The following is a 23,783-nucleotide window of genomic DNA, read 5'->3' as shown; positions in this document are numbered from 1 at the left end:
ACCTCTCCACATTACAAGGGAGACGTCAAAATGTACGCTAGCCCCTGGTGACCAAGCATCTGGTCACCACACTGGCAACTAGATGCTTGGACATCTGCTTCCTTTGGTAGACACCAGAAGCATAAATCTGTGACTTTTCTGTGATTTTTTCTCATTCGCAGGGCTCCCACTCAAAAATTTAGAAAAAGTAGGATGGGGGAGAATACCCTGCTTAGACAACATCATCATGACATAATAAAAAATACAGGGGTGGAAAATGGACATTTTATTTTTGTAACAGGAAAAATTATTTTCGTAGCAGCATTCATCAGTTTTGTAGCACTTTAAAATTTTGGCAGTAAATAAAATACAAAGTTTTTTTAAGTACATATATGCAGTAGTGTACGCAGGATGACTTTTCACTTCAAAAAGCAGTGTTATCTCAGCTCCGAAGAAGGGGATGCCCCCCCCCCCCCACAAGGTACAAAATACATAGAAAAGAAATAATATTTTTTTTTTTTTCATTTTTAAATCAAAAAATTTTGGGAGATGTCTTGATATTTATACATTCTCTACAATATCAACAAATGTCTAACATATGGTATTACAGATTTTACAAATAATTCGAAAATGAGTGTTTTTAAAATTAGCTTGTAGAACTGGTAATCACTAATTTAAAAAAAATCAATACGGAGATACTTAAAAACTCATAGAAAAGTAATTATTTTTCTTGTTTCTGCAGCTGATGCAAGTTTAACTTGTGCTCTTATTCTCTTCAGTTTCAAACATTTTTAAAAGTTTGATCTTGCTTCTTTTACCAGAATTTGCCCATTTCATATTTAAAATAATAAGTGTTTCTTTTTAAGTTTGCTATTGGTCATCATCTCAGTTTGATTCAACATACTTTGAGATAACTTCTTTTCCTGAGTCATACTTAGAATATTTATTCGAAATTCTCAGAAATTTTAATATAGTGATTAAAAACGATGAGACAAATTATTTTTAACTTAAACTATAGAAATAAAAACTGTAGAATAATGATTAAACTATCAGATATGATTCTATTTTCACAAAAAATTCAATCTGAGTACATATCTGTTTTCATTATCTATTTTTTCATGATTTGTGATTACTCCATGTGTATTTTATTCTTAAGCATCTTTAGCAAATTTTCAGTCTCTCGTTTTGTTTCCAAGTTTCTTATTATTCATTCTCTTGATATGCGATTTTGTTTACATCATTCACCAGCATGTTTAGTGTTCAATGAAAAATGGTTCCAGATGAGCAATAATTGAAATTACTTTGTCTAGACCATGGTCATGATTGGTTTCAAAAAAATGAAAAGGTAATTCATGTAAGTGTTGCACTTGTTATGTGTTCAAGTGCTGCCATCTTTCTTCCAAATCAAAAATTTGAATGAAATTTTTTTCTGCAAATTTCAAATTATGGCTGTATTGGATGTTACTATCCACTTTTATTGTATCATCGAGAACAGAACATGTTGAATCAGCGTTATCTTCAGGTCTGTCTAATCACAAAAAATTCTCTCGGGCAGGCCCCGCACTTGGCGACCGTTGGCCACAGTCTTCGGTGAGCCGCCGCACACCACCCCCCCCCCAGTAACAAACTTACGGTTCGAAACGGTCCGGGAAATGGACAGTTCGTCCGGAACGTGTTTTTCTTGTCTGAGGAACGGGAGGCGTAGGTAAGATAATTCTTGTTGGTGACGGACTGGAATCGTTCACGTCTGAAGTCAGGAAGGCGGGTTTCAGTCTGTCCAGAGAAACTGTTCTTTTTTTTCCACGGACATCGATGTAGAATGTCTTTTCACGTCGTTGAATCACTTGAAATGGTCCGTCATATGGAGCTTGAAACGGCTTTCGCACTCCATCGTGCCGAATGAATACGTGTGAGCAGTCTTTCAAATGAGGGTGGACGAAAATACTTTGTGGTGCATGACAAGATGTTGGTCGCGGCCGTAATTTTGTAAAATGTTCTTTGATAGTCTCAATAAGTTCTTTTGATGATGTTTCCCTCGGAATGGGATCGAATATTTCTCCGGGAAGTCTGAGACTAGTGCCGTATACCAATTCCGCAGTGGTAGCTTTCAGATCTTCTTTGAAGACGCTACGGAAACCGAGTAATATAGTGGGCAAAGCAGTACACCGTGTTCTGTGTTATATGCTTTGATGGCAGCTTTGAGTGGTCTGTGTAGCTCCTCTACGAGACCATTTGCTTGCGGGTAATATGGTGAGGACAGTATTCGTTGAATTCCTAGTACTCTTGCCAGTGCTAGGAAGAGGGAGCTCTCGAATTGACGGCCTTGATCTGTTGTAATCTTGGATGGCACCCCAAAGCGAGATATCCATGTTTAGTAGAATGTGCGAGCTACAGTCTCGGCGCTGATGTCTGGAATCGGGACCGCCTCCGGCCAACGTGTGAACCTGTCGATCATAGTTAGACAATAGGCATTGCCACCAGAAGGAGGAAGAGGACCAATGATATCAAGATGGATGTGATCAAATCGCTCAGTTTGGTCAAAAAACAAACCTAATGGGGTTTTCGTATGTCGTGTTATTTTGGACTTTTGACAAGGTATACATTGTCTGGAACAGTTATTACAATCTTTATTTAATGAAGACCAAATGAAGCGAGTCCGAATCAATTTAGTTGTAGCTTTAATTCCTGGATGGGAAATATTATGGTCTCGAAAACCTGCTTACGAAACTGTTCTGGTATGTATGGTCTAGCTGTGCCAGTGGAGAGATCATAAAATAGTCAAGTATTTGAGTCTGGCAAAGTCACTTTTTTGAGCTGTAATCCTTGTGGATTTTGTAAAAGATCAGTTAAAGTTTGGTCGCGTTCTTGTGCTTTTGAAATTTCGTTATAGTCAATAGGATTGGGCATTGAAATTGATGTTATGCGGGAAAGTGCATCTGCGGGTATGTTTTCGCTACCTTTTATATAGTGTATGTCAGTAGTGAATTGGGCAATAAAATCTAATTGCCTGCATTGACGAGGGGAAGCCTTGTCTAATTTTTGCTTGAAGGCATATGTTAGTGGTCTATGGTCTGTGAGTAAAGAAAAGTCCCTAGCTTCTAACATATGCCGAATATGACACAAAGCTTTACGCCTTGCCTGGGCCCGACAACACCGACATTGGACTGTTGAGGACTGGAAACATGTTGCCTGGTCTGATGAGTCTCGGTTCCAATTGCTTCGAGCTGATGGACGTGTACGGGTATGGAGACAACCTCATGAATCCATGGACCCTAAATGTCAACAGGGGACTGTTCAAGCTGGTGGAGGCTCTGTGATGGCATGGGGCGTGTGCAGTTAGTGTGATATGGGACCCCTGATACGTCTAGATACGACTCTGACAGGTACGTAAGCATCCTGTCTGATCACCTGCACCCATTCATGTCCATTGTGCATTCCGACGGACTTGGACAATTTCAGCAGGACAATGCGACACCCCACACGTCCAGAATTGCTATAAAGTGGCTCCAGGAACACTCTTCTGACTTTAGACACTTCCGCTGGCCACCAAAATCCCCAGACATGAACATTATGGAACAGATCTAGGATGCCTTGCAACGTGGTGTTCAGAAGAGATCTCCACCCTTATGTTTTTTGGCTCTTCAGTGTATAATCGATACTTACATGTTAGAGGAGAAATAGAGAAATCTTATATTACACTTCTCAATGATTTACATAAGTTTATTATATGTTGTGTACTCTTTTCTTTTTTCCCTCTTGAGTAAGCGAGTGAATAAATTTATATTCTTAAAATAATGGAACAGATGCAGTATGGTCACTTTTTTTCTCGCGATAAGTCGCCAAGAGCGTCATAATGCTTCTCTGGGTTGCCGTATTTTTTAACACTTTTCCAGTTTCGTTGGGTGATACTAGATGGCGCTGGCTTCACCAAACAGGATTTTTCTTTTGTTCACAGCGTTTTTTCAAAAATTCTAAGCAGCCGTTGTTCCATTTCCAGCGCGTCTCTCTCTCTCATTATTATTCCTCCCTTCTGTAGCTTACGTCATTACGGATTATCTACTGCTCAGGTTGTTTCATACCATTTTACCATACCATATTTCGTTGTATTTATTAGTTATTCATCCATTGCCATGCCTTCTATTTTATCGGTTTATTATTTAAAATGAACATACAGAATTTTTCATGCCCGGATCCGTTTATTTAAAAAAAAAGGTCCGGGTTTTAGTTTTAATACATAGAATATTTATGCCCGGAATTCCTTATGCCCCGATCTTTTTATTATTAAAAAAATGGGCCAGGTGTAATTTTTTTTAACTGATATTTTTTTCTATTTTTATGCTTGGTGGTTTCTATTATGTTTTGCACGCTGTTTTTTTTTCGGCGTCCGTAGTGTCTGACGGCCTTGGCGACTCTTCGTCGGGCCATCAGACATGTGTGGCGCCAAATAATCGCCAAGTGGCGGACCATACGACAGCTGTTCAAAAATATTTCGTGTAATATGGCTCTGATCACAGTATTCGTGAGTTCTATTGGATCATCTTCATCCATTGTTACGAAAACTATGAGCTTTAAAAAAAAACCTTTCTAAGAATGCCAGATAAATAAAAAATTATTACTTATTATTCTGCGGCGTTGCGTCTCCCTCCCTCCGTGGATTTCAGTAGACTGAAGAGCGCATGCGCTAGTTGCTCTTGGCTTCCATAAAAATTATCCAATGAGCGTCTACTTGATGACTTACGTGTGGACACTTTCGAGAACAATCGGTAACTTAAAATTTAGTTACCAACTTAATCACTTACGGGGTGTAAACAGGCCTTAAGAATAAGTTACAAGAGTTTCTTAAGCATCACATACAAGCTAGCATTGTCAAATTAAATGGCATTTTAGTCCTACAGTTTAGTATTCTGATCGCTAGATATATTTCAATGTTATGCACAATAAGAGTATCTCAGTGGTTATCTAGATAATTTAATAATAACAGAAATCACCATTACATATATGATGTAATAACCTTTTTTTAAACACTTATCTGTTGTAAAAATAGTACAGCAGTATGTATTTCCCATAGGACTTTTTACCTGGAAAAGCAATATTTGAGGTTTTTGACAGAGGGTTTTGACTTTGGGGCCATTCAAGTATTACGTAGGCATATTTTTAGCAATTTTTGACCCCCCCCCCCCTTGTCAGCAGCTTAGAATATTTCATATCTTCAAAAAGAGTGGTTGATGACGTAAGCAACTTTCAAACCACCTCCCCCCCGTCATCAAAAGTCAGCAAATTCGAAATCCCCTCCTCGATGCTGACGTAATACTTGAATGACTCCTTAACAGTTCGTCAAAAACCTGCCAACCCTGATTTGCGGCCTTCGATATTTCCAGAAAAACACTTCCTTCATCTTTTTCACTTTATCCCCAACAGAAAATGAGATAGATCCATAGGCGGGATAGACTTGGAAGTCTGAGGGCACGATGATGTCAATTCATATATCGAGGATCAGTCGATTGCACCTTTGACGCATTGCCCCCCGTATCTCCGCCCACGGATAGATCAAGAATAAAATAAACACAAACATTTTAACACTTACTCAGAAAAGAATACCTTGGTTGGGCTTGTTAAATACCGTTTCAATGCAGCGATAACAAGAGAAAATTTCCCTCAAAAATAATTTTCCCCTTGCATCCCAAGTAAAAAGTAAATAATGCAATACGAAGCTGCTTGACTTGACTTCGACTTGTTTTACGTCCTTCTGTACCAAAAGCTGCTTGACTTTTTACAAGGGCTTGACTCAAAGCCGCTTGATGCAGCTAACTCTTAATGCAGCTTTGGCTTGACTTGACTTGAATATTATTCAGGGCTTTATGCATCCATGGCGATATCCTGGAACCACTGAGCTATAAGTAAAGAAAGAAACCTCGACACAAATTTGTTTTCGTCGAAGTTTGAGTTTGTATATGTTACCGGCAAAGTATGAAATCCAGGCATTCTATAGAATGCCTAGGCATTCTATACAATGCCTGGTCGTTTCAGGCAAAGTATGAAATACCGGTTTTATTCTATACTTTGCCTAGGCATTCTATAGAATGACTAGTCATTCTATAGAATGCCTAAACATAATCCAGGCAAAGTATGAAATATCTTCTTCCAACAAATCTCTTTAGGGGCGGTATAAAATATTACATAAAATTAAAATTTCGCAGAATTTTCGTCATTTTTTCCCGGAAACGTTTCCGTTTCGCTCTCGTGAAAAAGGATCTGTTGAGGGGAGGTATAAAATATTACAATTTCGTCGAATTAAAATTTCACAGAATTTTCGTCATTTTTTCCCTGAAACGTTTCCGTTTCGCTCTCGTGAAAAAGGATCTGTTGAGGGGCGGTATAAAATATTACAATTTCGTGGAATTAAAATTTCACAGAATTTTCGTCATTTTTTCCCGGAAACGTTTCCCCTTTCGCTCTCGTGAAAAAGGATCTGTTGAGGGGAGGTATAAAATATTACAATTTCGTCGCATTAAAATTTCACAGAATTTTCGCCATTTTTTCCCGGAAACGTTTCCCCTTTCGCTCTCGTGAAAAAGGATCTGTTCAGGGGCGGTATAGAATGTTACAATTTCATCGCATTAAAGTTTCACAGAATTTTCGTCATTTTCCCCCGGAAACGTTTCCCTTTCACTCTCGTGAAAAAGGATCTGTTGAGGGGAGTTATAAAATATTACAATTTCGTCGCATTAAAATTTCACAGAATTTTCGCCATTTTTTCCCGGAAACGTTTCCCCTTTCGCTCTCGTGAAAAAGGATCTGTTCAGGGGCGGTATAGAATGTTACAATTTCATCGCATTAAAGTTTCACAGAATTTTCGTCATTTTCCCCCGGAAACGTTTCCCTTTCACTCTCGTGAAAAAGGATCTGTTGAGGGGAGTTATAAAATATTACAATTTCGTCGCATTAAAATTTCACAGAATTTTCGCCATTTTTTCCCGGAAACGTTTCCCCTTTCGCTCTCGTGAAAAAGGATCTGTTCAGGGGCGGTATAGAATGTTACAATTTCATCGCATTAAAGTTTCACAGAATTTTCGTCATTTTCCCCCGGAAACGTTTCCGTTTCGCTCTCGTGAAAAAGGATCTGTTGAGGGGCGGTATAAAATATTACAATTTCGTGGAATTAAAATTTCACAGAATTTTCGTCATTTTTTCCCGGAAACGTTTCCCCTTTCGCTCTCGTGAAAAAGGATCTGTTCAGGGGAGGTATAAAATATTACAATTTCGTCGCATTAAAATTTCACAGAATTTTCGCCATTTTTTCCCGGAAACGTTTCCCCTTTCGCTCTCGTGAAAAAGGATCTGTTCAGGGGCGGTATAGAATGTTACAATTTCATCGCATTAAAGTTTCACAGAATTTTCGTCATTTTCCCCCGGAAACGTTTCCCTTTCACTCTCGTGAAAAAGGATCTGTTGAGGGGAGTTATAAAATATTACAATTTCGTCGCATTAAAATTTCACAGAATTTTCGCCATTTTTTCCCGGAAACGTTTCCCCTTTCGCTCTCGTGAAAAAGGATCTGTTCAGGGGCGGTATAGAATGTTACAATTTCATCGCATTAAAGTTTCACAGAATTTTCGTCATTTTCCCCCGGAAACGTTTCCCTTTCACTCTCGTGAAAAAGGATCTGTTGAGGGGAGTTATAAAATATTACAATTTCGTCGCATTAAAATTTCACAGAATTTTCGCCATTTTTTCCCGGAAACGTTTCCCCTTTCGCTCTCGTGAAAAAGGATCTGTTCAGGGGCGGTATAGAATGTTACAATTTCATCGCATTAAAGTTTCACAGAATTTTCGTCATTTTCCCCCGGAAACGTTTCCGTTTCGCTCTCGTGAAAAAGGATCTGTTGAGGGGCGGTATAAAATATTACAATTTCGTGGAATTAAAATTTCACAGAATTTTCGTCATTTTTTCCCGGAAACGTTTCCCCTTTCGCTCTCGTGAAAAAGGATCTGTTGAGGGGAGGTATAAAATATTACAATTTCGTCGCATTAAAATTTCACAGAATTTTCGCCATTTTTTCCCGGAAACATTTCCCCTTTCGCTCTCGTGAAAAAGGATCTGTTCAGGGGCGGTATAGAATGTTACAATTTCATCGCATTAAAGTTTCACAGAATTTTCGTCATTTTCCCCCGGAAACGTTTCCCTTTCACTCTCGTGAAAAAGGATCTGTTGAGGGGAGGTATAAAATATTACAATTTCGTCGCATTAAAATTTCACAGAATTTTCGCCAGTTTTTCCCGGAAACGTTTCCCTTTCGCTCTCGTGAAAAAGGATCTGTTCAGGGGCGGTATAGAATGTTACAATTTCATCGCATTAAAGTTTCACAGAATTTTCGTCATTTTCCCCCGGAAACGTTTCCCTTTCACTCTCGTGAAAAAGGATCTGTTGAGGGGAGGTATAAAATATTACAATTTCGTCGCATTAAAATTTCACAGAATTTTCGTCATTTTCCCCCGGAAACGTTTCCGTTTCGCTCTCGTGAAAAAGGATCTGTTGAGGGGCGGTATAAAATATTACAATTTCGTGGAATTAAAATTTCACAGAATTTTCGTCATTTTTTCCCGGAAACGTTTCCCCTTTCGCTCTCGTGAAAAAGGATCTGTTGAGGGGAGGTATAAAATATTACAATTTCGTCGCATTAAAGTTTCACAGAATTTTCGTCATTTTCCCCCGGAAACGTTTCCGTTTCGCTCTCGTGAAAAAGGATCTGTTGAGGGGCGGTATAAAATATTACAATTTCGTGGAATTAAAATTTCACAGAATTTTCGTCATTTTTTCCCGGAAACGTTTCCCCTTTCGCTCTCGTGAAAAAGGATCTGTTGAGGGGAGGTATAAAATATTACAATTTCGTCGCATTAAAATTTCACAGAATTTTCGCCATTTTTTCCCGGAAACGTTTCCCTTTCGCTCTCGTGAAAAAGGATCTGTTCAGGGGCGGTATAAAATGTTACAATTTCGTGGAATTAAAATTTCGCAGAATTTTCGTCATTTTCCCCCGGAAACGTTTCCCTTTCACTCTCGTGAAAAAGGATCTGTTGAGGGGCGGTATAAAATATTACAATTACGTGGAATTAAAATTTCACAGAATTTTCGTCATTTTTTCCCGGAAACGTTTCCCCTTTCTCTCTCGTGAAAAAGGAAGGGGCGGTATAAAATATTACAATTTCATCGAATTAAAATTTCACAGAATTTTCGTCATTTTTTCCCGGAAACATTTCTGTTTCGCTCTCTTGAGAAGGGATCCCTTGAAGGGCGGTGTCGTCAAATTAAACTTTCGCACAGTTTTCAATTTCAAACATTTTCCTTTAGCTCTCTTGAGATGGAATCCCTTGAGGGACGGTGTCGTCAAATTAAATTTTCAAACAGTTTTCTTCGATTTTTCCGGGAAACGTCTGGCTCTCTGGAAAAGGGATCTGTTTATAGGGGTGGTATAAAATATTCAATTTATATGATTACAATTTAATATAATTTTTCTTAATTTTTTTTCTGTAAACTTTTCCTTTGGCTTTCTTGACAAGGGATCTGTGGATGGACGATATAAAATGTCACATTTTCGTCAAATTAAAATTCATTCGTCAAAATAAATCACAACTGAATTTAACCGGGTAATTTCTTTTTGGAATTTCAAATCTGATACGGACAACTACATTTTATCGCTTTCGGACGTTTTTCGTGGAATATGTTACTGTAAACAAAATGGCATAAATCTGTAATTACGCATAATCGCCGGATTTATATCGATTACTATGGATAATCACTGATCAAAACGGATGAAATTATTGTGCATAATAACCGGCGATTATGCATAATCACCAGATTTATCATAATTACTGTATTTTATACATGGCACAAACCTGTAAATGCTGTCAAAATTAGTGCTCAATGATAACAATTCTGAAAAGTACCCCACGACGTAAAAAATTTTGGAACCAGTTTTCTATGACTTTGGTCCCTCCCCACGAAATGAAAGTGATCCTCCCTTGGCCTTGGAATGAAATTTCTGGCTAGGGGCCTGATGAGACACATAACGTCAATTATTTCACCACTGACGTAAGCTCCCAAAGCTGAGGTAAATGATTTCATTGGTATCCAAAGAATTCACGTAATTTTGGTAGATTGTAAAAACCGTGTCACTAAGTTTTATTGCACATTTAGGCTGACCAAATTTCTTCGAGAAAAATACCGGAACTCAGGATTTCAAATACGGGTAAAATACGGAACATCGCCAATCATCGCCATAATGCCGCCGAATGTAAACAAAGTTGCCAACTTTTGCAGAGATCACTAAAAAACACCAATGGCAGGAAACAAAGCATTACTCTGAGAGAATTGCAGTGAACAAAACTGGATTCCACGAAGTACATTGTAAAATAACGAAATAAAACGTTTGAAGGGGCAAACAATTAAATCAACGTTTAGTATTTGCCGTCTTGCAGTGGAGTAGTTTGGGAGCTAGCGTTTCACTGTGGAAGTGTTGGTTCGAACCCTGATTCTCTCGGGCATGGATGTTTATTAGCATTAACAAATTCCCTGGACAGATCATACAGAATCTCTTGAACATATTTGAGGATCACTTTATCAAGAAAGTAAAAAAGCCATGACGTATGTGAGGTGAATATTCTTATTCATAGTTGTAATTATAGTGATATAATTTATGCGTCGAAATATAATTTCAATAGTTGATTTTAATAAAGTATAAAACTATAACCATCTAAAAGTACGCTTTGTAGATTCTTCAATGTAGAACATTCGCGACAAACCACGGCATTCTTGCAAAAAAGTCGGGACAGCCAAAATAAAGTGAAAATGTCCCTGGAATGTCCCGAGAAATGCGTGACATATGTGTCATATGCATAAGGTCACCACAAAACGTTTGCTAAAAAGGCCTATATTTTGCTATTTATCTTTTATTTTCACTGTCCCGAATTTGTTTTTCAAAATGTCCCGTATTTTCAAATAAACTCACTTGACTCACTGAAACTTGACTGAAAACGTTGAGGAAGATAGTTTTAATTTCTTACAAATCACGGTACGATTAATTATGATTGTAAACATAAACGTTCATGTCGTATATTTGTGACGTGTTTCTTTTTTACATAACAAAAACAAGACATTTAAAAAAAAATATCATTAACATAACATTTATTTCGTGAAATACATTTTTATTTACTGCAATTTATTGTAGTCCTTCTTCGTACATACCCATCAGCATTTCTTTCCCATCAATTTTAACCATAATTTGCAATTTTTCAACATTTGACAATTTTTTGAGAGATAGAATAGCAATAAGCCGGGTGACCATACATCCCGTATTTCTCGGGACAGTCCCGGTTTTTTTCTGTTTTTTTGCTGTCCCGACTTTTTCGCAGAAATGTCCCGAGTTTTCAAATATTTTCAACGAAGTCAACTTGACTTTTTATTCTTCAAATCAACGATTAAAATTATCTTTCCAGCTTAGAAATTACATCACGATAATGAGGCTTTTGGAATAGATATCATAATCATCATCAGCATTGGCGTACTCAAAGGGGGGGGGGGTTCTAACCACCCCCTCCCCTCCCCGAGTCAAGATTATAGTGTTATTTTACAGGAAAAAAGGTAAAACTCCCTCAGAGGGTAAACAAATTTCAAATCCCCCCTCGAGAAAATTCTGCGTACGCCTATGATCATCAGTATCAGTATCACTTGGAGGGACAAGCACAGCATGTTTTTCCCATGGAAATACAAATACAAATACAACGCCACAACAGGCAAATTGCCCAACGAGGTGGCTGACTTAAGAACATCATGGATCCCCGAGCCATTTTTTGGAGGCCCTACCTACTACTGCTACATCACACATGCACCCCCCCCCCCCCGCGGAACCCCCCAACGAACCGGTACATGCGGGAATGTGCGTGTACGTGTAGTGCAACCTGACGTAAAGTTTGTTTCTGTGTTAAAATTGCATCAATGTTAAAATTGCCGAATTTACCGTAGAAATGTGGAAATTTAGTAGGGTTTTCCGTGTCATCAATAATTTTAAAAATTGAACTGAATTCTCGATTTTCGAAAAATTGAGTTCGCTTAGAAATATGAAGCACAGGAAATTAAATATAAAATAATTAGCCGGACCTACTTTTGAGTTAGATATTCATGCAATAACATTGATTTATATCTTCTCAAGCACAAAAATGAGAATTAATATGTATGGGCCCATAAATTACACTGAAGAAATTCCGCAGCTTTAATCAAGCATTTTTTGAAGCAAAAGCAGGCAAATCCATAACTTGAGCTTCAAGAAAATTTTCGAAATATCTAGCACCCATCAAAAAGAAAAAAAAACAATTCATTTCTACGTTTCTTTAATTTTGATTTATGTCTTTCATGAGTTGCGCAGGCAGTCGCCATATTGGTTACCATGTATGTCCCTCCAGAAAAAGGGAAATATCACGTGATTCAAAAAGCCTCATTAAGAGACTAAAAACAAGAATATTCATCTCACACATTTGTCATGTTTTTTTTTAATTCACTGTAATTTGAAGTGGCACTTTATTTCTCGCGATTGGCGAATTTTCTGTGAGTTTAGCACGAGTTAACGACTTCGCTTACTTTTGGCATCATTTAGCGATAATTGACATTGTCCCGCATTTTCCCGTATTTCGAATCCCAATTTCACGTATTTTTCTCGAGCAAATATGGTCGGCCTAACAATAAGCAATTCTTTACTTAGGATCTCTATCTCCCGTATTTCCACCGATAAAATACGGTAAACCTACGTATACCAATTTGTTTTCCGTGACCGACATACCACGGTCACTTTCCCTCGAATAGATGAGTTAACGGGCGCTTTATACATTATATTTTTTGTTCATAAATCCGTAGATGAAAATTTCTGTTACTTCAAGACAAAATGATATCGCATAATCCGCATTTGCAAGTTCCATTTATCAATGATGAAATATTAACAGTAGGAAGACGAAACGGGGGTCTTTTTGACCTTGCACGCTGTTTAAGCTTACATATCTCTGCTAAGAATAAACCGAACCACCTGGAATTTCTGGACTTTTCCTGAATTAGCATGTTCTTATTGTATACCAAAGCTTCCTTTCGTTATCTTTTTTAACAACGAAGCTACGAGCTGATATACCTAGAAAGACCGAGGGGGGTCATAGTGATCCTTTCTTATATTCTAGCACATTATGCGGTAAATACTACTATCGTCGTCACAATTGATTTCTAAGTAGGTTATAATCCTTCTGAAAGTCTTTTTTGCATTTGACCTTGTGCGTGACCTTTCTTTTCCTCTCATTCTTATCTGCAAGTGTCGTCAGCAGGTGTGTCATTTTTGGTTTTTGTCAAGCATTCTTGCCATATTATCCGTTAAATTGTTTATTCTTGGACGTAGAAAATTTGAGTGCATGTGATCTTTTCAAACAGTTAGTTTAGAACATAGTTTCCCAAACTTTTTGTTCCACCGCCCCCTTTTTCAGATAAATTTTTCCCTCATCCCCCCCCCCCAACTCAAGCGAACCCATAGGATCCTCTGTTATACCCGTGGCTTCTATCGCCCCCTTGGCCCTTTCTATCGCCCACCAGGAGGCGATATTGCCCACTTTGGGAAACATTGGTTTAAAATGACGAGAAAACGTATATTTACTGAAGAAATACTCCAGGAGATGTAAAGATTAGATGAGAGAAACTCTGGAAGCAGTTATGATGAAAGTGCAGAAGAGCATAGATCTACCCTATGTCGAACTGTAGTGAAGAAAGTAGCGGTTCTGATGACGAAGATTTAAATCAATATAAAATTATTTCTCGGGCGCGGTAGCCCAGGTCGATAAGATACTTGCCTAAAGTACCAAAGGATGTTTAGAGGTGTCGCGAGTTCGATACCCGGTTCGTCTTTGTCAGAAAACTTTCCTGACACAGGGGTACAACAGACACGGCGATTTGACCGCAGAAAAAATTGCTACCGCAGGAAGTTCCCCATTGAGGAGTTAGTGCACCAACTTCTCGATGATGAGCATAGAAACAAGCTTGCCGTTCGGAATCGGCAATAAATTGTGGGTCCCGGTCTAATTAGATCTCGTGTGCAGAAAATGACCGTGGTGTGACTCATTATAACTCGTTGAAGCCACAGAAATGATCTAAGAAAATGCAGCAGATGGGAGCATATGGAAAATCATAGAACCTTCATCAACTTTAGGATGTCGAGGATCGCAAAATATACTGAGAGAAAATCAAGGCCCCACATTTTATGCGTTCAAAAAACATAAATGAAAGTGTTCTGGGTTCGTGACGCCTTATTTTCTGCGACAAAATGATTCGACATATACAGAAGCTGAAGCCCATCGTCGTCTGAATGAAACTTCTTGGTCAGTTTCTTTGCTTGAACTGGATGCAACGATATCCATTATGTATGCAAGAGGTGCAAAAAACTTCCTACTGAATTCATTGTGGTCGTCGAGATTTGGGGTCCCCTATTTTTTCCCCAAACAATGACAAGACATCGTTTCAAAGAAATTTTGAAATTCATGCGATTCGATCTGAAATCTGAAAGGTCTGAAATATTAAAAACTGACCAATTTTCTCTTGCATGTTCACTATGGATTTCATTCATAGAATACAGTGCGACTTGCTACAAACCAGGGTCCAATCTAACTGTGGACGAACAACTTCTACCCTCAAAAGCAAGATGTCCATTTACACAGTATATCCCAAGTAAGCCAGATAAATTTGGGATAAAATTCTGGCTTCTTGCCTGCGTTGATTCCAAATATATTCTGAATGGACAGAAAATCAGTTTCGATTACACTGGGACAGATAACACCAGACCAGCAAATCAACTTGTCTATGAACATGTAATTCGAAACAAAACAACAGATGATTATTTTACATCACTGAGATTATGTGAATTTTTTAAAAGGACAAGCTTGGTTGGGACCCTTCAAAAAGACCGTCGTGAGGTACCTCCAACTGCAAAAACAGGAACTGATATTATTACACTGACATCTTATCAGAGAAAAAATATTAAAAATGTTCTAGTTCTGAGTTCACTTCATACTGATGTAACCAGGGCCGGTCTTAGGCCCAGTGGCGCCCGGTGCAAAAAAAAGTAGTCAGCGCCCCCCCCCCCCCAGGCGTAAATCCAGAGTGATGTGCCAGAGGAGGCAATTTTTGCTAGTCATACGGGACAGATTCATTCTACCATATTATCAGACACTCTTTGTGTGGTGACAACCCCCCCCCCATCCCCGGCACACCGCTATTTAACTTGTAAACAAGCATAAAAACCCAACTTGTTTGATTTAATTAAGAGATTTAAAAACATTAAAGAAGCAAAACGTCACACATTTGTGCAGGATACTCATCACGGAGGATCAATCTTCTTCATACTTATGTTAATTGAGTTTTATGGTAAAATTCGTGTAGTGCACGCATCACGTACGCGCTAAGATGATAATAAAAGTGGTTAAATTAGTGATATTTCCGTATGATTTCTTTTCATATTTATAAAACTCATGAACTTCATTTGAAATTACCCCTTTCAGAACCAGTACCAAGAAACGGAAGGGACAGGCTAACACCAGCCAGCTAAAACACCGGGCCCTGCAACTTGGGCAGGCCCGTAACTATTCTGAGGCAATTTGGGCGGTGCAACGAGCCGAATGGAGGGGGGGGGGGTGCTTGTAACTCTTCCTTTTTCTGAGCATAACCATTTCAAGGAGACTCCAAGAAAAGACTGCCCCCGAGAAAGCACGCTACAGCCCTGGGGAAGGGGCCATATTATGCACTGCACAACTGCCCATCGATTATTTCCGTTTCGAAAAATAACTAATATTATACACACTCAAATCTTTGTTTTTTTTAAAATTCATCTCGGTCATTTTTTTCATATATATTTTACATTTTTTTTATAAATACGTATCTTAAAGATATTTTTCTAGTAATGTATATTTAACGCGTTTCGGCGCCCCTTCTCATTTGGCGCCCGGTGCAGTTGCACCGGTCGCACTGCCCTAAGACCGCCCCTGGATGTAACTATCAACGAAAACGTGAAAAAGACCCCAGAAATAGTTGCCTACAATAACGAAATTAAATAAGGAGTCGACATCGTGGATCAAATGATGCGATTATATACCAATAAGAATGGAAGCCGTCGCTGGCCAATGCATGTTTTCGGAAAAAATTACGAACCTCAACAGATCCTTTTTCATGAGAGCGAAAGGGGAAACGTTTCCGGGAAAAAATGGCGAAAATTCTGTGAAATTTTAATTCGATAAAATTATAATATTTTATACCGTCCCTCAACAGATCCTTTTTCACGAGAGCGAAAGGCAAACATCCGGAAAAAAATGACGAAAATTCTGTGAAATTTTAATTCGATGAAATTGTAATATTTTATACCACCCCTTATCAGATCCTTTTCCACGAGAGCGAAAGGGAAACGTTTCCGGGAATAAATGACGAAAATTCTGTAAAATTTTAATTCGATGAAATTGTAATATTTTATACCGCCCCTCATCAGATCCTTTTCCACGAGAGCGAAAGGGAAACGTTTCAGGGAAAAAATGACGAAAATTCTGTGAAATTTTAATTCGATGAAATTGTAATATTTTATACCGCCCCTCATCAGATTCTTTTCCACGAGAGCGAAAGGGAAACGTTTCCTGGAATAAATGACGAAAATTCTGTGAAATTTTAATTCGATGAAATTGTAATATTTTATACCGCCCCTCATCAGATTCTTTTCCACGAGAGCGAAAGGGAAACGTTTCCTGGAATAAATGACGAAAATTCTGTGAAATTTTAATTCGATGAAATTGTAATATTTTATACCGCCCCTCATCAGATCCTTTTCCACGAGAGCGAAACGTTTTCGGGAATAAATGACGAAAATTCTGTGAAATTTTAATGCGATGAAATTGTAATATTTTATACCGCCCCTCATCAGATCCTTTTCCACGAGAGCGAAAGGGAAACGTTTCAGGGAAAAAATGACGAAAATTCTGTGAAATTTTAATTCGATGAAATTTAATATTTTATACCGTCCCTCATCAGATCCTTTTCCACGAGAGCGAAACGTTTCCGGGAATAAATGACGAAAATTCTGTGAAATTTTAATTCGATGAAATTTAATATTTTATACCGTCCCTCATCAGATCCTTTTCCACGAGAGCGAAAGGGAAACGTTTCAGGGAAAAAATGACGAAAATTCTGTGAAATTTTAATGCGATGAAATTGTAATATTTTATACCGCGAAACGTTTCCGGAAATAAATGACGAAAATTCTGTAAAATTTTAATTTTATGTAATATTTTATACCGCCCCTAAAGAGATTTGTTGGAAGAAGATATTTCATACTTTGCCTGGTTTGTGTTTAGGCATTCTATAGAATGACTAGTCATTCTATAGAATGCCTAGGCAAAGTATAGAATAAAACCGGTATTTCATACTTTGCCTGAAACGACCAGGCATTGTATAGAATGCCTAGGCATTCTATAGAATGCCTGGATTTCATACTTTGCCGGTAACATATACAAAGAGTAAAATAATCGAATCCGTATTTTAGTAACTCAAAACGATTAAAGTTTTCTGTTAGAATTGGTACAGATGATACAGAAAAGTTATACATAAGTATCTTTTTATCAAAAAAATTGGTAATTTGAAAAAATCAGGTAAAATGTATGGAAGTAAATTAATGCATTGAAAGAATGTCACGTGAAAGAGCTGAATTAAATCTCATCATATTGACCATCATTCAAAAATTGTGTGAATCCAAATCCATTTGAAAAATTTAGTTTAGAAAATGGAAGTTAATTTGGATTAAAATATAAAAGTGCAAAATATTATGGAGTAGAGGACAAGTCAGAGTATATGAGTTAAAAGAAGTTGAATGAATCGATGATCTGAGTAAAATCCCTTTGATTTCGCGGCAATATAAAAGTTAAAAATGGCAGTATGAATGCAAATGATTGCAATATCAAAGCTGGATGGACAAAACAAATGCAAAAGTGTATGAGCACAAATACATGGCTAATCATCATATGCGAATCACATCGAAACCTATATAATTTCAAAGATGAGAGAAAAATGAATTCATAACCACCGTATGAAAATAAATTAAAACGAAAGATTCATCTTGGTTTGTTTGAAAATAACGCATGCAACCGACGTAGTTAATCCGTATTCGAGTATGTGTATTTTACAATATTAGATAAATATATGGCAATTTTTAACTTTAGTATTGCTGCTCTTGTTTGGCAGTCGGAGAACAAACCAGTTAATTGATTCGTTTTAAAGCGTAACTGTTAGGTGAGGCCTTGTGTGTGTGTTTTGTTTATCTTGTGTGTTTTTTAATATTTTGTTTATTTTATTTATTTCCTTAATTATAATGTACATCACTGTGAAATCTATGAAAAACTAGAAAAACGAGATTTAATCCATTCCGTTGAATATGTGAAAAAATGAAAATAATCTAAGAATAATAATTTATGTATAAAAATCATTTTATTTCGTTAAATCTTGTAATTTTGTGTGAAAGTAAATGTAAAACTTGTCTTGTTTAAATGTTTAAAGCCTTGTTTCTTTTGCAATTTTCATCGTAAGATAAGAATTTTGTCTTATTTATGTTGCGTTTTTCTTTGTCTATTTGATATTTTTTTATTTGACATTAATAATTCTGTCTTGCTAATGTTGTGTTTTTTTTAGATATATTTTGTTTATTTTATTTATTTCCTTAATTATAATGTAATTTGTTTAATCATTGGTGCCTCTAGATGGTAAACATGTTTCTCATAAAAATTCACTTTTTTTTCTGCATGTATAAAAAGAACAAATTCAATTTGATTTGAAGTGGAATGTGTCAAAATTAGTAAAATATAGTAAACTGTGAATGAGAGGAAAACCACTGAAAATTCATTCATCTTAAGAAATTGAGTATAACCGAATTAAAGATTGAAAACCAAAAACTTTTTTGGGAAAGCATTCACTGAGAACTTTTACGAAAGGAATAATGAATGAAAGATTCCAACTAAATAATTTAGAGAGAAATAATGCTCGATTAATAATATAGTCATTCTAAGTTATGATATGACATGCGATTTAGAAACAGTAAAAAAGACTCATATTGGTAGTTGACTTTCATATTGATTTTTTTTTCAATCGTTTTCATCACTTTTAATGTTTTTTTATCCCTTTTCTTAGAGTATAACTATTTTATTGGATAGACACACTTGCTTCTGAGAACATTGTAACTTTTATTCTTTCTCGCACCAATCTCATGAAGAATGTCCACTCTTTAGTTGACACACATCATATCAGAAACCGCAGTTTATTTTTTAGCCTTTATCATTGTTATCAGTAATCGAAACCTCTCCTCTCGTCTTCTAAGAAAATGTTTGTTTCGGTGAATGGTAGCAATTGACTGTGTGCACTTTAGATGTTTGTGCATATGTATGGTTTGGAACAGTGATATCTAAGGAATAATGCTGCAAGAATATTTTTATGGGCATCTTTTTCTCAGCCACCTCTTTGGGCATTTTGCCTGTTGTGGCGTAGTATTTGTATTTGAATATAATCAGCAAAATCTTTCTTCAAATCAGGAAAAATTGAATGTTTATAGTGTGGTGATGAAAATCTCTATGAAGTTCTCCGCTGAAGAATTCAGTAATGTTATATTGAAATCGTTGTATGCAGCGAGAGTGCTTGGTGAGAAACACATTCGAATACATTTAAATTTAGTAAGAATATATATTCAAACAACCATCTCATAGTTAATTATTTTAATGTTTTATTTTTTCAGTTCTTAATACATCTATTTATGTTAGTATTTTATTTATTTCATAATATTATTATTTTTTATTTGCATTTGTGTTTGCTTCATTTTATTAATCATTTAATATTTTAATTTTATTGTTATTCTTACTATCGCTATGTAAATTTTATTGATAGTTTTGCATTTATTTATTCAATTTTTTTCATGTCTTTATCTTATCTATTGGATTTTTGTCTTTGTTATTTTATTTGTATTATCATTTTATTTCATTTATTTTTTTAATTATTCAAATTTTAACATCAGTTTTATTCGTTCTTTTGTTATTTTTTTATTCTTTATTTCATTTACTCATCGTAATTATTTTATCTATTTGATTTTTTATTATCTTTGTGTAATCATTTTATTTTCATAATTAGTTTTTTTCACTCCTTTATTTTTTTTCATAGTTCCTATTTCATGTTTCATTTTTTCATTACTTTTGTTATTTTATTTATATTAGATTATTATTTTTAGTCGTTCAAAATTATTTATTTCTGTAATTATATCTTATTTTTATTGTTTTGAAGACTTATTTCGATTAATTTTTTTATAAAAAAAAAACATTTTTATTTTACTTTTATAAAATTTGTTTTAAATAGTTTTTAATTCTCAGTTTTTCTACAATGTTTCTTATTTTAAAACGATTCAGCGTTAACGGCAATACAGTAGATCGACAGCGAATTAGAAAAAAAAATTGTATGGTGAGAAGCAAGTTGGGAAAAAAAAGTTATAACGACTGACAAACAACATAATGCAAACTATTTACTGAGACAAGTCTGAGATAAATAGAAGTTTGATTTGTAAATAAATTTGAGATTCTTAACTAGATATTTTTCTTTTTTGTAAATACATTGTTTAGGGTACGTTTGAAATCATGATACAATCTATTTGGAATAAAAGGAACTGCTAAAGTTTTCGGATCCTTTCTTTGCACGGATGCCTTCTATGTGATTGAACACTGTCAACTAGAGGGATAAGTAAGAGAACATAAATACATCAGCGAATAACAGTGATAACAGGGGCGTAAAGACATGCTTTAAAGTCATAACATAACGTCGTCAAAACACATATCATTGGGGGAAGGAAAGAGACGGGAAGTGCCGAGACAAGGTGAGAATCCTGGCAAAAACCGGAAATTAGGACAAAAGCCCCCTCTTAGATGGTGGAAACACTCTGGAGTGAAATGTCCCGTTTTTTCAAAATATAGTCACTCGATACTCGATGAGTCTAGAAGCTTGCAAAAATATTTACAGCGTCCGTAGTCCTCAATGATCCGTAGTCCCTAATTACCAATAGAAATAAGTCAACACAGAAGTAAAAAATAATGGCGATAAGACACCGGAAGTCTCTTAATAGAAAACAGTAGAGATAAGACACCGGAAGTCGTTTAATGAACAACAGATGTCACTTAATAAACACCGGATGTCGGCATTCTGTAGAGATAAACAACGAAGGTCACTTAATAAACACCGGAAAAAAGATAAGACACCTAGTACTATATATCACCACCGGAAGTCATTTAATAAACAAGAGCTGCCACTTAACACCCGAAAAGAGATAAGACACCGAAAGTGCGATAACACACCTCGTATTATATCTCACCACCGGAAGTGTGACGTAACTTCCGGTTCTATACCGACCCGTATACTACTGAGGTGGATTTGAGGGAAACTCCAGTTTCCCAAACTTTTTGTTCCATCCCCACCTTCTGAAAAAAAATTTCTCTCATCAGCCCGCAAGGGGCGATATTGCCCACTTTGGGGAACACTGATCATAATAATATATTCATAATAATAACTTCAATAATAATATTCTGTTCCCATTCTTCTAATCACCATCACCGAATAATATTACCCCAACTACTTGAGTTGTCTGAGCAATAATTTCATGCTCGGCTCTCTTTCCATAGTTTCACCTTCCGTAGTTTTGTAAATTTCGAACTCCGGATAATCCACCTCGGATAATCGAGGTCCTACTGTACTTTGGATTTCGATAACAATTCTTGTTCCAAACAATGTTTGTCATAAAAGCTTTTGGCCTCAAGAATATCTGTATAAGCCTTTAACGTACTCGAGAAATGCCCCAAAATTTGAGAAATTGTTAATGAGCTGTAGTACTTATCAAGAGATACTGTCTGATACACAAGTTGAGCCTTGATGAAGGATACAACTACCGGCCTAAGTAGGGTGACCATACGTCCCGTATTTCCCGGGACAGTCCCGGTATTTTCTGTTATTTTGGCCGTCCCGACTTTTTGGTAAAAGTGTCCCGGTTTTTCCCGTATTTTACACGAAGCCTAGTTGAATTTTTATTCTTTATTGAAGTCAGATTGACATTATCTTTCAACTCATAAATTATTTTATGATAATTACATCTATATATGAGAATACTAATCTCGCACATTTGCCTTGGTGAACGTTTTTTTTTTCGTGGAATACATTTTAATCCACTGCAATTAGCAGTAATGCATCATTTCCCGCCATTGTGATTTATCCGTAATTTCAACAATATTTGGCAACTTTGTGTGGTTTTGGCGTCGTTTTTGGCGATAATTGGCGATGTCCCGTATTTTCCCGTATTTGGAATCCCAATGTCCCGTATTTCTCTCGAGGAAATATGGTCAGTCTAGGCCTAAACATAGATGGCGGCAGCCCCGTTTCCAGACATTTCGTTTGGAGGGGGACCAAAGTGTTAGAACAATATATAGATAGGCTATCTTTTCCCCTTTATTTCAGACATTTTCTCCCATTTCGGGGGGCGGGGACCCCTCCCCTCGCTACGTCCTTGGAGGACGGTATCTATGACTGAAATTTCAAGAATGTTCTCGTGCCTCCTCAGGGAAACATTTCCAATACATCTGGCTATAGCCAATGGAATAGCCCTTATCAAGTCGCCTTACATCTGGCTGCCTATTCGTGTGCGTGTTTGTGTTCTTCACACAAATTGGCAGGGCTTTTTTTTCGGAATTCGCCTATATATATGTGTGTGTGTGTTTGTGTATACTTCGCCTTGCTCCGGGCAACACCTTCTAGAGCAATCTTTTCCTTTAGATGATGTTGCTCCGGGGCAGTGGTAGAGACGTCATTCTACTGCAGTACAGGCTACTTCAATAATCAAAGCGCCGCTGAAGGACGCCGTAAATGACCTCCCCCGGGGGGGGGGTATACTGTACACACAATGAGGAATGAGATCGTACAGGAAGCGATATATAGACTCGTCGACCAGTTCCCACCACCTACCATTTAACAAATGAAGAGGGGGGGGGGGGGGTCAGTGATTTTGTTGAACAATTTACTCCTTTCTTTTTTAAACTCATAATAGGTATCTGCAACAGCCATAGTACAGAGAGTTCAAGAAGATTTATTATTCATTGATGACATTGTAGATCGACAGCGACAGGAGAAGACAATCTTCAGCAAAGAAAAAAATTCGATATTTTTTGTGATGGACCTTTTCTGATGTTTTAAGCATGTGCTTTGTTTTCCTCAAAATAGTTAAATCCTGCCTGTTGCGAAACAATGGCTTTTCTTTGATCACTCCGCACGATAGAACAAGGCAAAGCGTTTGGAAAACGGCTATCTACCCGGGAAAGCTCTGGTTGTCTGGAATAAACTACTATATGTTCATACAGGCCCGTAACTAGGCTGGGGCAACCGAGGAATTGCCCTGGAGCCCCGAGAAGGCACGCTACGACCCTGTGTTCGTAGAAGAAAAATGTCACGCTAAACATGGAAAGATAATCTATCAACACATAATTTTTTTAAAATTAATTTTCAATTCAAAATCTTATATAAGGATGACAGCGAGAGAGGCTTGAGAAAGTACAATAAAGACCTCGTTGTAACGTCAACACTATTAACGTCATCAAGCATACTTTACACCAGGGGTTCTCAAACGGTGCTTCGCGAGGCCCCAAGGGCTCCGTGGAGATTCGAGGAAAATAATATAAATTTGTAAATTTGATAA

The 23,783-nt window shown here is 36.9% G+C and overlaps 1 protein-coding gene across 1 annotated transcript in view; it reads right to left on the bottom strand.

Annotated features, from left to right (window-relative positions):
• The window catches only part of LOC149088348 (coenzyme Q-binding protein COQ10 homolog B, mitochondrial), a 77,913-nt gene extending 72,782 nt beyond the window's left edge, over positions 1 to 5,131 (bottom strand). The window contains exon 1 of the mRNA XM_089247358.1: positions 5,058 to 5,131. The gene's annotated coding sequence lies outside the window, so the exon portion shown is untranslated. The remainder of the gene's footprint in view (positions 1 to 5,057) is intronic.
• Positions 5,132 to 23,783: the final 18,652 nt, after the last annotated feature.

Source organism: Pholcus phalangioides, unplaced genomic scaffold (genome assembly GCF_987345545.1).
Source record: "Pholcus phalangioides strain wild (caught in Gottingen) unplaced genomic scaffold, Ppha-v1.0 ptg000003l_1, whole genome shotgun sequence".
NCBI lineage: Eukaryota > Metazoa > Arthropoda > Arachnida > Araneae > Pholcidae > Pholcus > Pholcus phalangioides.
This window is presented reverse-complemented; position numbering and strand designations above follow the sequence as displayed.